General features: G+C 40.1%; 1 protein-coding gene across 2 annotated transcripts in view; it reads right to left on the bottom strand.

The window, feature by feature from the left end:
* The window catches only part of LOC122792264 (MAP7 domain-containing protein 1-like), a 1,483,077-nt gene that overhangs the window by 109,282 nt on the left and 1,358,147 nt on the right, over positions 1-15,648 (bottom strand). The gene's annotated exons all lie outside the window — the stretch shown is intronic.

Here is a 15,648-nt window from a genome sequence, read left to right on the forward strand (position 1 = left end):
CTGACGAGGTACTCTGTATGGAATTTGTAAAGTCAGCGAACTCATTATACCCCAAAAACATATGCTCTCAGGTACCTCTTTCTTCCCCATTACACCTCCAAAATATTCCATTTACCTGAAGAAAAATTCTTTGGAGTTTGCTTGTGGTATACAAGTACCTATGCATACACTTCCAGGCAAAAAATCTGAAATCTTCTAGACTTTCTTGCATATTTTATCACATTTCACTACTCAACAACAGTGGAAAAGCTAAATAAACAGGGAATAAACTCCCAATATTACCCAGTGGATTTCCAACTTCCTCACATAGAGGACACAGATAATCAAAACAGGGGAAATAACCTCCACAGAGAACAGTCACCAATGGAATCCCCAGAGTTCTATGCTGGGACCTCTCCTGTTTGGCATCTACATTGCTAAAGTAAAAAAAAAACAATACCAAAGAGCTCTGGCTGACAAGTCTGAGATGACTGCAAGCTAAGAGCAGTCACTGAATCCCCAAATGACTTAGCTATCCTGCAGGAAAGTCTGTTTCAAATAAATAACTGGTCTCAAAAATCATGGTCTGAAACTATATATTAAAAATGCATTACTGTATCCTTTGGGAAGTCATCTGTCCTGGGGAACCACCACACTGAAAATACTCCCCTAAGAGTTGACCCAGTTGTTCAGGATTTGGGGATTTATGTGGACAGTGACCTAACTTTTGACCAACATGTGTCTACTGTTGTAAGAAAGTCCATCTATATTGCTCAGTTTATAAACAAAGGGATTGTGTCTAGATCTAGGGATGTCACTGCCTCCCTTGACTCAGCCCTCATTAGGCCAGTCACTGAATATAACGGTCCCTTTGGCATGTATCTGTCCAGACACATACAGGCAGTCCTCCGGTTAAGGATGAGATCCGTTTTTCAGTTTGTCCTCAGTCAAATTTGTAAGCAAGTCAAAACACATGTATATGGTTCTTGTTAAATGTCACTTAGTCAAATGTTTGCCTCAGTCTAGTATTTATTTTACTTTTCTTTGCATATAAAATACTTTAGAAACACTTCCAAACAAAAAAAATCTTAAATATAATACTGTATACTGTAGCTATGCTTCCTTACTTCCTACCAAAAAGCTGGTTTAAGACATCTTGTTAGTAAATGCAGTGTTTATGAGGACCTTCACACAAACACACAAACCATACCTCTCAACTGTACAGATGTTCGCCTCATATTTTTGGTCCATCTTTCATAAAATTGTGGTTGTTTAGCAAAAGTAGTGGCAAATCATTGATTGAAGTTAGAAAATAATGACAGACGTTTGAGTTTCAGAGTTCATACCCCTCAGAAAAGTCATGCTAATGCAAAACCTGTTATTCTATCAACTTTCTAAGTTTGTAAGAGCAATATTCATTAAAATTGTCCCTATTTTTGGGCATTTGTCCCACTTCAATTTATGGCTTTGTCCAGATTTCTTGCTCTAAGAGCTTTAGAGGTATGACACACACAAAGACACACACACATACGCGCGCACACACACACACACACACACACACACACACGCAGACACGTGCACACACGCACACACACACACACACACACACACACACACACACACACACACACACACACACGCACACACGTGCACACACGCAGACACACACACACACACACACACACACACACACACACCCCTACTTTTCCTATTCCATAACTAACCATCTTCCCCCTTATGCAACCACCCACCTCAACTGCTGCCAGGGGATCACTCCCTCGCTCTCACTCTTCACTCTCTCACACAGACACACACACACACCCACACACACACACACACACACACACACACACACACACACCCCGACACCACACACACACACACACACACACACACACACACACACACTTCCTCATTTATACCTGCATTCACTCACACATCTCTCTCTCTCTCCCTCTCACACACACAGTCACTTCTTCATTCATACCTGCATTCACTCACACATCGCTCTCACTCTCCCGGTCTCTTTCTCACACACAAACACACACAGATTTGGGCAGCTTTAATAATTTTATATTCTTTTACGTTATTTCCCACATTGCGGCAGCCCGTTCATATCTATGGGTTGCCCGCATGTCAGATGTCTGTAACCCGGGGACTACTGTACAACTACATTCCATGTTAGAAGCAGTAAGCACAATTACAGCCAAAAGATAAACAATGGTGGCTGCCAAAGCAGCCAAGATACATTCAGTGTCAAAATAACAAAGGATGCATTAGACAAATATATTTCAATTAGTAGGAAATCATGTCTCAAAGGAGCACTTACAAGATTAAGAGCATCTATGCAGCAAGAAACTAACGATTAGAAAATGGTGACTGTTGAAGAAAAGAGGAGCAGATAAGCTAAATTTTCAAATACTGACTGAAACCAAATATTTTGCAGTTGGAGGTGACCAAGGAACACATGAAATGAACACACAGAAATCCTCAACAGCAATACTAAAATTTTCCTGAAACTCTGAAAATTAACAGCAGCAGCCTGGGGCCATTTACAGATGCAAGTGAAGCTTACAAGTGGCACATGACATCTGCAGAAGGCTTCTTCTGCCCATAGGATTATGGGTAAACAGGAAGAGTTTTGTAGCTTGGAAAATTTTGGATGCCGAGATGATGAAATCCTGCCTTCAAATAGACCTATTTGTAGAGGAAGATGGGCATTTGAATCACATCAGTAGACAGTTAAGTTGCTCACTTCAAGAATACTACCCCTTACCTATGGAATCTCCCAAGGACAGATGCCTGACCTTCCAGTCTTTTTTCTACAGCTCTCCCAGACATTCTCCATGAAAACCGTTACTCCTTCTATAATGTTAAGCTTATGTAAGATCTGTAGGAAGATGATGCTTACAACACTACTTGTTTAGTCATCAATATTTAGTCATCAGTCTCTTTCACACAACATCCAGAAAATAAGCAGCTGGCTGGGGAACTTTACATTGGCTTTGCTGTTAACAGATATAACACAAAAGCCAAGTTTGATGAAAACACCTTCAAGAAACCACACAGTAATCTTGCAGAATAAGTGATCCAGCTGACACTAAAGCCTTACATTCCTAAACACATAAAAAAGTCACCTGGTCAAAACCTCTTAAAACAGCACATCTAAGCCCAGGAAACCTCCTTTTGATCTAACTTGACCAAACTTGCTTGAACAAACAGAAGACAATTAATTGTATGCCAATATAGTGCAGGATATGCATTAATAACACTAAGGCAAGACACAGTTTCTTTCCCTGCACCAATACAATCCTTGAATAATTACTGTCAGTGGCTGTTTTGTAACCACTGTATTGCAATGGGCATATCACTTATACAGCTTTGAGAAACTGCTCACTTAATGACAGAAACGTGGCTACTGGTAATCTGACTGTGTTACACCCCCACTACTTTTGGCATCAATGAACAATGAGCTCGCTTTATAAGAATCTCTGCAAATTTTTTATGCTACACAATAGGTAGCCAATACTCTGCCTCTCCATGATGCCAGGGATAACACAGTCTCTTAAGCTTGATCTCTGAACCGTACTTTACACATCACAAGTTTTAACAGAAGGAATTGCACTCACTTGTTCAGACCACTCATTCTGAAGTTCTAATTCCTGCAGTTAAGGGCCATCAATGCCCTTACCAAGCATTGCAGTTTCACTTTTTGCACTTTTACTTCTTTTTCCCCCTGTCCCCCAATCCCCAAACTTCACTAGACCTGCCTGCTGGTTTGTCTACCCACACCCAATTGTTCTATGCACTCTGTTAGTAAGTGAAGGGTCAAGCATTCTCAGGCAAGAATCCTATGACCCACTCATTCCTGCCCAGGGAGCCCAATGACTCCAGCCCCTTCTAGTTGGATGGGATGTAGGAAGCAGCTAGTTTTCAGGCCTGCTCACTGAAACATTTGGAGTGAGCCTTCAGCAGCTCCCGCTCCCCTGACCTTCGTACCTCTGCTTGCTCAGGACGCATGCATGCTGTCACACAAGACTTTTCCAGGCATATGTGGAACACCACTCTGCAGATTGTGCTCAGTAGGCTTGTGTCTACAGGTGTAACAATAGTGATCCAACTATTCAAGCACTGAGACAGAGCTACCCCCCTCCCTATGATGGTGATCCAATAATGTCTGCTCTCTCATCTTCCTGCTTCAGCTCTTCCAATGCTTGTGCCTCTAACTGAATGTGGGTTGCCTAGGTTACAGTCATGGCTTTATCCACATCTATCTTTCCTCCTGATGCCCTTTTAACTAAAGTGGCCTGTCAAAGGATCCACGCGAAGTGAATTCTTAATTGGGTTGTTTATAAAATTATGTAACTTTCAGCTAGACATTTGGTTTGAAGGTTTTCACTCCATTAACACACACAAAAGCACAAACATTTTTACTTAATTCTTTAGTGAAATTAATTCAGGTGAAATTAGCTCTGGGTGAAATGGAGCCTCACAACATGCGATTTTCAGCTCACTACCGTCACTAAAAGTCAGTCCAAACATTAAGGACATTTTATTCTGCTTCAACTGGAAAGGCTTGGAGGTTACAGCTGACAACCCCCTTTTCATAGTTCTTGGATATATTCACAGTCAACAACAGTGCCACACTTTATACAGCTGTTTTACTTAAAGCACTCTTGCTAGACTGTGCTAATAAAATCTTTAAAAATTTGCAAGCTTCATGTGATTTGACCTTACAATCTCCCCATTTTTTTAAAAAAACATACAAACAAGTCAAAGTAATGAAGTGCATGTGACTTCTAAGGCTTTTTTCTTTGCCATTTGTAAATAAAAATCTTCCTACCATCGTCCATTTAATGGAGAGAACTGTTCAGTTTTGTGTGTTTACATATTAAATAAAAAGTATGGTTTTCAGCATATGGCACTTGCATACAACTGCAGATGAGCATTTTGCTAATATTCAGCTTTAGTAATACTCGGACATTTTAAAACAGGGGCACTAAACAATTTACCCCCACCCCACCCCCATCAAGAATTTTGAAGCAGCTGGAATGTTTCAAATTATCTGGGTGTGGGAATTTCTTTAACTGCAACATTTTAGTCAATTCAGTCAACTGAACAATCACAAAAAAATTAAAATGTATCTTTATTTTTTTTTCTAACAGATAATGTCTTAATTCTCGTCAGATATGATAAAGGCAGAGATGTGATCAAACAATGTCCCTGACAGAGAGAAATAGTAACCTGCTGAAGAGGAACTGTAACCTTAGCCCTAAGCATATACTACAAAGGTTACCTAGTGTGTGTGAGCTATCTAATAACAAAGTGTAAGCATGGGAAATTGCAGAAGTCACAGCACAGATACGAAGCTTATTTGTTTGGAGACTTCCACAACAGAAACTATACGTGCATCATTACTAATATTTATTTTTGTATTTATTTATTGACATTTGTTAACCGGGTTAGTCCAGCTGGGCTAGGAGTCCATTTTCAGTGGAGACCCAAGGAGAAAAGCTCCAGTTACAAAAATAATATATCTGTATTATACAGATTTATACTCCAAGATAATATAATTACCAATACAGGTAAACAATACAGGAACAAAGAAGAGAGAAATAAATAGGCAGTAGCATTACATATAAATAGCATGGTCAGATTGAAATGATCGAGCTATCAATGTTTAGAGAATTTCTGGATAAATACCAGTAGGTTACAAAGTGAAGAAAGTTGAGACTAAAGAAGTGGACATATGAAGGGAATGCAATGTAAAAAAGACAAGGAGTTAGGTAGGGTCCTGACAAGGACAAGTTTTGTTGTTAAGCAGGTGGAGTATGAGCTCTTTTTTAAAGTGTAATGGGTTGGTAATGGATCGTATGTTTAAGAGAAGTTTGTGCCAGACCTGGGCTACAGAACATTTATAGAGTAGTTTCCCCACAGTTTTCTTTGGTTTGTAGATATCCAGGAGCTGCTGGTCGGAGGGGTCAAGCTATTAAAGCTCATACACGCTAAATTTAATGCCAAGTTTAAATCCATCATTCCTGACAACTACAATTAAAATGTTTCATACCGGAATTATTTTTTTTCTTTCATTTTTGACTGCAAGTCCTAAAGGCATCATGGCACCAATTATTTTGGTTACCATATTTTTTTGCTGTTTATTTAAATAAAACACAATGCTACATTCCTTATATCAGGGTCAATGACAACAAATATTTTGGGGGAATCCCAGTAAGCTTTGCTTTAGGAAGCCATAGAAGGTCTGTACTGCTAGAGTAAGCTGATGCCCCACACCTTAACATGACATCTACAACTGCCGCCTCCCAATAATTGCCCCACCACAATGTTTTCACTCTTCCCATTCAACATCTCTTCATCCTAGCTAGTTCTCACACAGGCTATTTTCTCTGGCAAACAACAGGAATGGACTTGAGGCTGTACAATAAGGTAGCTAATCTCACAAAGGACCATTCAAACCTTCAATATTCTTTGGCACACCTGGTATTGAACATTCATAAGAGCAAATACACGATCTGCTTATGCCACTTTTCATCGAGGCAATAAGTGCACCAGGATGGCTAACCAATCCAGCCAACAAGCATTCATTCATAAAGTCATGTTTTACCCAAGATTAGCTGGCATGTTACAGCCTGTTCCTCCAGTCCAAGTGTGTGTGTGTGTGTGTGTGTGTGTGTGTGTGTGTGTGTGTGTGTGTGAAAGAAAATTATCTTACACACCAAATAGACCATAATGCTGACCTACAATTAAAGCATACACAAAAATAACAACAAAACATACTTTCATTATCACTAAACAAACCAGCCTGCAGCCCACTTATTCCTTCTCTAAAAATGTTTCTAAATCAAAATATAATTTAATATGCTAACATCATGTAAACATAAAATGCTTCCAATCTGAAAGCAGTATAAAATGGCCACAATTTTATGCATTTTCAACCTTAACCACATCATTTTCCAATGCACAATGCAGTGTACAATACAGCAGCTAAAAATCACTCAACTAATTATACAAATAAATTAGAACAGTTAATATGTGCTACAATTAAGCATCAAACTAAATTATGTTGATGATTTTGACCAGGAGTGCCAGTCAAGCATACATTTTTTTGATAATTGCATGGCTAAAACAAGATTAAAGGAATTGGAACGCCCACACAAATGAACATATTCAGTTACCTTAGCAGCAAGAAACAAAAAGTACAGTTGTGTACACTTACCATAAATGTAGATGTTCGAGTGTATTCACTGTTGCAGTCATCACACTTGAGTTATCTGCCTGCAGGTAGCCCTCAGTCAGCCCGAATACCAGAGTCTTGGGATTTCAGCGTCGGATGCTGTCACCTCTTCCATGATGTTAGGTCATCAGGGGTATAAAACATGCAGCCGACGCCATTACATTCATTTTTCTTGCCCCAGATGTTAGGAGCCCCCAAAATAGGAAGCAATTACATGGTGTGGAACACCTCCAGTAAAAAGTAAATATCACTGCCATAAGATAAGGCCAAAAAAGAGGATAAGTAAAAAGTATAGAGAAGTCAGGGGGCTGGAGGGAGGGTAACCAGGACTGCAACAGTGAATATACTTGAACATCTACATTTATGGTAAGTGTACACAATTGTACTATGTTCTTCGTGTTTCACTGTTGCAGTCGTCACACTTGGGTTGATTCTCAAGGCTGAGGAAGGGTGGAGGCAGTCAAGAAGTATTAGGGCTGGCTAGCAGGCCTTGTAAGACTGCTGTGGCAAATCCAGCTCTGGATTTAGAAAAGACAGGCAAGTGGTAATGCTTGGTGAAGGTGTGTACAGAACTCCAGGTAGCAGCTCCCAGGATGTCCCTGGTAGGGACTCCCCTAAGAAATGCTGTAGAGGTTGAGGTAGCCCTAGTGGAATAAGTTCTGATCCCCTGTGGGGTAGGTTTTCCATGGTGTTTGTAGCAGAAATGGATGCAGTGTGCTATCCATTTGGAAATAGCTTGCTTTGAAATGGCCTTGCCCTCTGCGCCTGTAGCAAAGCTGACTAGCAGCTGGTCAGATTTTCTAAAAGGTTTAGTCCTGTCAAGGTAGAAGCTGAGCTGTCTGTGCACGTCCAAGGAGTGCAGGATCCTTTCCCCCTTATTCTGAGGATTAGGAAAAAAGGTTGGTAAATGGATGGATTGGTTTAAAGCCACACTAGATACCACCTTGGGCATAAATGATGGGTTAGTCCTGAGGGAAACCCTGTCCGCATGGAAGATAATGAAGGGTTCCACAGCCATAAGGGCCTGCAACTCAGACACTCTTCTTGCTGAAGAAAAGAAGGAATCCATGACTCAGGTCTTTTCTTCAGGAAAAAATGTTCTTTGGTATCAATGACTGCTCCAAGAAAGGTCTTTGAATAAAGGGTGAAACTCTAATTTCGGTAATTTATAGTTAGCCATGACAATCCTGCATCTATACAAATGAAAACAAACCATACCGACACAATCTCACTGGCAAACACTATACACCACAGACCATGCTGACACAACCGTAGCCAGAAACACTACACATCACCCACAATATATCCAGTCATCGTCAGTCAACCATCACACAGCTCACTCAAATCCCACCTTCCTTCAAACCCCGTTCCTCCCCTATATGCTCTGATCCCACACTTCCCATCCCTTCCCATGTAATTTGCTCCCACCCCTTTTCAAACATCCCAGTTCCAGCCATCCCATCTCTGCCACCACCTTTGTTACCTTCAGTAAAACTGGTCTAGACTTTGATCTCCACTTTCCAGTCATTGCCCCCTGGCAGCCATCATAATTAGACTCAGCAAGGCCTTACCACTTCCAGGCAACTCTGACTCTGTAACACAGCTCAAAATCTGGAATAGAATCTTGTCCTTTCTTCTACTAGAGAACTATTTATACGGCAGCTGTAGAATGGATCTGGTTCAGAACAGGGTTTGTCAAAGGAGGAGAAATAAAAAACATGCCCGAAAAGAAGAAATGGCTTTGAATCTGATCTGTTATTGAGAAATTCTTGGGTGATGAGGGGATAGACATTCAAAACTGGAACTGCTCTCTTGAATGACAGGATATTCCTCTCGCTGACCTACTGCCTGCTTTGGCCCCAACCTTTTACTCACTGGCTTGAACTGTTCTCATAATGACTGCTTCTTATATAATAGACAATGCTTGGCTGAAAAACTTCTACTGTACTTAGCAACAGGAGACAGGAAACCTGCTTTATGGTTTCCATCGTTTCCCCTTCTCTTCCAGTTTTTTCATGACTTCTTGAGAAAGAGGTCTAATTAAAAGGTTGTGTCAAAGGGGTCATTAGGAAGCTGCATTCTCAGTCAGGCATGGTAAGGATTACTGTGCCACAAAAGCAACAGCCCTAGCACATGCATCAACTTGAGTTTATCTACACCGGATCTGCCAATTTTTAATGTAATCTGGAAAGTTGCAGTCAACACTATTTCAGGGCTGCATCCTATAATACTTCAACCACATCCCACATCTGCCTCAAACATTCTCAACAATGTAATATGGATCTGAAATTTTAAGCCCTTTATACTCAGGTGGAGGTGGTATATATATATATATATATATTTTTACAAACACACCAACAACCTATTTTTACCATCATTAATAGTGCTGTTAGAATTTGCCAGTTTACATCTGATAACACCTAAGGAAACAACTGCTAGATCTGACAAAGGGTTTTTTAAAGAGGTACTTGAATTTTGTGTCTACCTTGTGAAACCTGTCAAACTGTTTTTTCTTCCTCTTCTAGTAACTGGTGGTTGGCAATCTACTGTAAGGAAGGACTGCTGAAGGTTTATTCCAGTGTCTGAACACACGATGAATTATCATCAGTTTCACTTCCCCAGTTCTTAGCATCTTCTGTGAGAGTCAAATAATTATTTTGCACTCACAATACATACATTTAAAAAACCTCTCTCATTAAATGTAATGTTTCTACAAAGATGCCCTCCAAGGAAGAATCACAAAAACGAGACTCCTCCACATCAGTACTGCATCTAAGAGGGGGGGGGGTACAGCTAGACGGAACATAGCAGGTCCTGATTCCCTTCCACTAAAGTCCAGCTTAAGACAAAAGTTCGGAAATAAGTTCCCTCTTCGTTTTGGTGGAAGGAACAGTGCATGATGTAGAAGGCTCCATTTGGAGGACAGTGCATTCACCCTCAATCAAGCAATAATACATCCTGTTGCAAAATATCTGTCATCTGTGATGGCTGGTGCAGGTGCTAAATGGGTGAGCTTTAAATAAGATGGGAACCTGTTCAAAAGGAAGATAAATGGAGATTCATCTAACTTGTTCTTTTTTTCATACCAGCCACCAAGATAATAGTTTACTGACCAAGAATCATAGGTTCCTAGACACAAATTGTGATTCCCTTAAATCTCCATAAGTGTAAGGTAGAGGACTTTAAAATCATGAATTTTTACAACCTGACTTTGAATTGCGCACTCACTTCTTGCACTTGCACTGAAAACCGCTGCCAGTGCAGTGTATTTTCTATTTGTGAGCCATAAGTATCACCTGGACTTTTTTTCTTTCCTCCGTGGATGTGCAGGTTTGGAACTGAGTTTGTGTGTGTGTGTTTCAAATATTTACATATACACACCATTATATACATAGGGAGAGGGGGAGTCTGTCCTCCCTGTGTAAAGACACCTTGTTTTACCAAGCTGAAGTTTTGACCACTTTGATTAATTTGGTTCAAGTGTCAGTGAACTGAAACTCATTGAAATGTAGGAGAACTTAAGATGTGTTGTAAGTTCAAAAAGAAAGAGGGTTCTTTAGCAGCATGCATCTTTTTCTAGGCCTTTGCAGCCATCTGGGAACCATTTTCCACTGCTTACACAACTGAAATATCCAGAGGCCTAGGAAGAAAATGAAGCCACAATCCTGATGTTGGCCTCCAAACAGGCATTAACAGCTGAGTAAGGAGAATCAGGTGACAGAGTCAGGGGTGGACAAAGCTACATCTCACTGGGGCCAGCACAATCACTATGCTAATGCAGTGATTGAGGCATCACATACGTACCAACAGATTCTTTTGCTTCTAACTTCCAAGTTTTCCCATATTATGAAGGCACAAACTTTCACGTTTATGAACTACTAGCAGAAGTTTAGTTGAGGAGGGATGAACAACTCTTGGATGAACAACAGAAGTTTCTTGTGATTTATAAAGGCCTCAAGCTTTCTGCCTTTATGGAGCATGGTTTTCTTTTTAGAAGCTAAGCAATGCTCCAAGAAGAAAGCAAATCTTCACACAGACAGAAAAGCAGCGAAGGTGGTATTTTCTGGTGGAATTTGACTATCAATCTTTTCCAGACATGTCATTGGCCTTGAAAGGAATCCCTAAAATCACCATCAAAAATGACAAAGTTAATGAAAAGCAATTCAATACAATACAATTCACTGGCACTTGCAAGCAAGAACAAAAAAAAAAAAAAAATTCCCAAATGGGTATGTATCACACTGAAAGTAAACTGGATGTCATAAATCACAGCAAGCTATGATGCACAAATAAATAAAAAGGATAAAAGATTATTCAAAAAGCTATATGTCGACAATGGAGGGGAATGCAACACTGAACAGAATAGAAAAGCTGAGAATACTAACACTGAAGCTCAGATAACAGCTGCCTGCAACCTGTGTAGTAACAGACTATTACTACAGAGACATAACCAAAAGCTTATGGAAATTTTGACAAAGGTATCACAAAACAAACCACTTGACTAGGAAATTTCCTTGAATGAAGAATAACTTTATGCATGACATACATGGTTATAGCCCATATCAACTGCTGTATGGATAAAATCAAGATCTTTCACTACTGTTAATTGATAAACCCTCTGCATTTGGGGGAACAATAAGTACTTGGGTAGAACGTACAGTTGTGTAAGAACTTACCATAACAGCAGATGTCCTACTGATTACTGTTGCAGTACTCTAGACATATGGGTTGTCACTGCCAACATCTTGCCAGGGTACCAAAGCATTATCTTCCTGAGGTTGTATGTCTGACGCATGACCTCAGCTCATAATTGCAGGGATATACAGATGGATGTGCCACCATGTACCTCAGACCATCTCTAAGCTAGTAGCTTAAAGACTACTTAGAGGGGAGAGTGGTCAGCTAGGAGAGGTGTAGATCGGCAGGTAAGTAAACTCACTCATTTCCCATGTATCACGGTAGAGCTTAAGGCATAAGTAGAGAAGAAAGAAGTTGAAGTAGGAGTAGAGGAGAAGGAGTGTGGGAAGGAATACTGCAACAGTGATCAGCAGGAAATTTACTGTTATGGTACGTTCCTATACAACTACACTATGTCCTGACTGATATCACTGTTGGAGTATTCTTGACATATGGGTGATTCTCAGAGCTGAAGGAGGTAGAGAGAAGGGTCATTGGCTAATGACTAGATGAGCTGTCTAGCAGTCCAGACAGGAGAGACCTTGCAAAAGCAACCCCAGGCCTGGAGAAAGCGTCAGTTGTGTACTGTTTGGTGAAGCTGTGGACAGAGGACCAAGAAGCAACTTCCAAGATAGACCTGGCATCAACTCCTTTTGAAAGGCCCCTGAATAAGCCACTGCCTTAGTGGAATGAGCTTTTGGGCAGGAAGGCAATTACTTACCATAGTGAGAACACCAGAAGGAGACCGCCTTTGAGATAAAAGTAGCAATAACTTGTTTGGAGACTGGCTGGCCCAAATTAGAGCTCAAAGGATACAAATAGCTGGTCAGGTCTTTCTGAAAGATTTACTGTTGTCCAGATAAAATCTTAGTTTTCGGTGAATGTCCAGAGAATGTAGAATTCCTTTCTGCTATTTTGGGGATTGGGAAAGAAGGTAGGTAGGTGAATAGTCTGACTGAGGGACAGCTCGTTTACTACCTTACGCATGAATGACGGATTGGCCCCCAGAGTCACACTATATTGGACTATTCTTGAATGGAGGAGCATCAGAACTGTGGTGTCTTTCTACACTGAGTCATAATGAATGCTATCATCTAAAACTCAAGAGACTGTCACATATGTGGATAGAGAAAGTGTAACCCCCCCCCCCAAAAAAAAAAAAAATTATGAGTGTACAAGAAAGTCATGCAGTAAACACTGAAACTTGCGTAATCGGTAATAGGTCATTCAAAAGAAAATTGATGGGAAAAAGGATTATATAAATTGCTATGGTCAAAAATCTCAAAAGTGAACCCATATGTAGTGGATAAAGCAACCCGAAGTCCATTTCCACAAGAGATAGGAACCTTAAATGAGGTGATGGCAGGCATTATATCCAAAGCTCACCTAATGGCTAGATCATTTAGAAAGACAAGCGAGACTTCCTAAACAACTTTACCACATGCACTATGGAGTCATTAAAGTTTCTTCTGAGTGCCGCTTATCATAAAAAAAAAAAAAGTGAAGCGACACTCCACTGATATTATGCCAGCTTTTTTTTTTTTTTTTTTTTTTTTTTTAATATGTTGTCCACAAAGATCATGCCCCAGCTGTAACACCTCCAGTCTCCAATGGGGCATTCTAGGACAGAATGTGCACCTCAGTTATGCCTGCTTCAAGCTGCCCACAAAAGGGACATTAGCAGGCATTGCCTTTCTACTCCTTTCTCACTCCCATAAAGCAGATGAACCTAGGCTGCCTGGGTCAAGTCAGGGCTCTACCTCTCTTATGTAGTACAGATGGTGGTGTATGACTGCTGCTGCATTACTGACATGAAAGTAGTATTTGTCACTGTAAACTGCTATCATATACAAATATCACAAAAGTATTTAAGTAAATAACATATACCACAAGATCAATGCACAAAATAACTTGGGAATTATCAAAAAGATATTTTTAAAGATGGTGGTTTAAAAGCCCCAGTTTTTTTTAAATATTTGTTTATGACAATACTATAAATTAACAGTTTTTGATGAAGGTTTACAACATGTTTACTTATCATGTGACTGTCCTTTTACATTACTTTCTTTTAAAAGCATGATGCTAGTAACTGTTTTCATTACACTCTGAAGAAGGTGCATAACAAGCAGCGAAAATGGTTTGTGGACCTAATTATATTTGAGCATCATTTGGAACCTTTGGTCATTGATTATCAAGCACTGGATTCAATGCTGAGGTTTGGTGTTATCTTGCTTTTGTTCCTTGTGGCATTCTTCCCATTTGCAACTCCACTGTTGCACTACTGTGAAGAAATCTGCAACTTCACAAACTGTGCTGTTTAAAGATGACAATTTTGTCTGAAAACCATGACATCAAACATAACATTACAACTATTAAAGTCACAAAGAAAGCATCTTTACCTGATGATATGAGAAGGACCCTGGGAAATACGGTAGGGGCTTTAAGGTGTACAGTACCACCATATTTCACTGGACTGAAAAGGCATTCCTTACAGCTAATTCACACACAGGTACTGGTACTAAATTTTCTTATTTGACGATTCAAAAATGAGATGAACAGATCTATCTCAGGGTCACCCATTTTAAATTCAAACTGTTTTAGAACTTTGGGGCTAACTTCCACTCCTGAAAACTGGGGTGGACCTGCTTAGTTGTACTATCAAGGAATTGTCAGCTAAAGAGATTTAAAAAGCCTGTAAATCTGTGTTGTTCTTGATGGACAGGTCCCACGCTATCATGACCACTGCACAGCTGCTAAGAATGCGTTCCCAATTACTCAGTGGTGCATTGCAGGACTACAGTGTTGTACATAAATACCTTCAAAACTAGTAGCTTCCAAGTTGCCCACAATACACAAAGTGCCTAAATTACACCTAACTTCTCTCTCACATTTATGTGTTGGGCTCTGTCATGGCATTTTCACCTCCCCAGCTCAAGTCTGATGCATGTGCTGTCAGGGTTTGGTATCCCTGGCGGCTACAACTGACACCAATGCAGAGGGAAGAGAAATACTTTTATTACCTTTTTTTCTGATTCGGTGAAACCTTAGAGGTAGTATATCTAAATATTAAGCATATGGAGGCAGACATCCCACATGAGGGATGTAAAAGGCACAGCACATCTCCAAGCATAATGTACAGTCACATTATTCATTTAGATACATCATGGCATTCAACTGGGTGGCAGTAAGGTTTGTTTGCTGTAGACAGTGTGTGAAATACTTAACTTCAGTAGATTCAAGCAGACCCTTTTGATAAGAGAAACGTAACTTTAAGACTTCAGTGAATTTTCCACTGCAGACAGAGTATCATGCAAACTGAACTTGTTGGCAACAAAAATACTTTCTTCCCCTCCTTAAGTCAGTTCCCCCACCACACATTCCAAAGAAATCTTACCTCTAAAAAGAGGCAAAAACATGTGAAAGGGACAAGCACACAAACAACACAGTTAAAAATATGTTCAAAAGTATGAGAAAAGTCCATTGCTACTGAAAAAGTATACCCAAGAGTCTACCTAAAGTCGCAGTCTGTGAGCCTCTGGTCCACATCTAATGATGGTAACTATCTGATCCACTCACACACTATTCTGCAACAACAAAACCTGCATCTCTGCACAACACAACTGCCCCTGTAACCCTTGTATTTTAAGCATACATTTCTGCATCACAAGGTTTTATACCATGCAATAATCTTACCAAAACGTAATTTGCAGTACAGTATGATCAAGTCAGGTCACATGTAA

This window comes from Protopterus annectens, chromosome 1.part2, assembly GCF_019279795.1.
Source record: "Protopterus annectens isolate FY-2018-M chromosome 1.part2, PAN1.0, whole genome shotgun sequence".
NCBI classification, from domain to species: Eukaryota; Metazoa; Chordata; order Ceratodontiformes; family Protopteridae; genus Protopterus; species Protopterus annectens.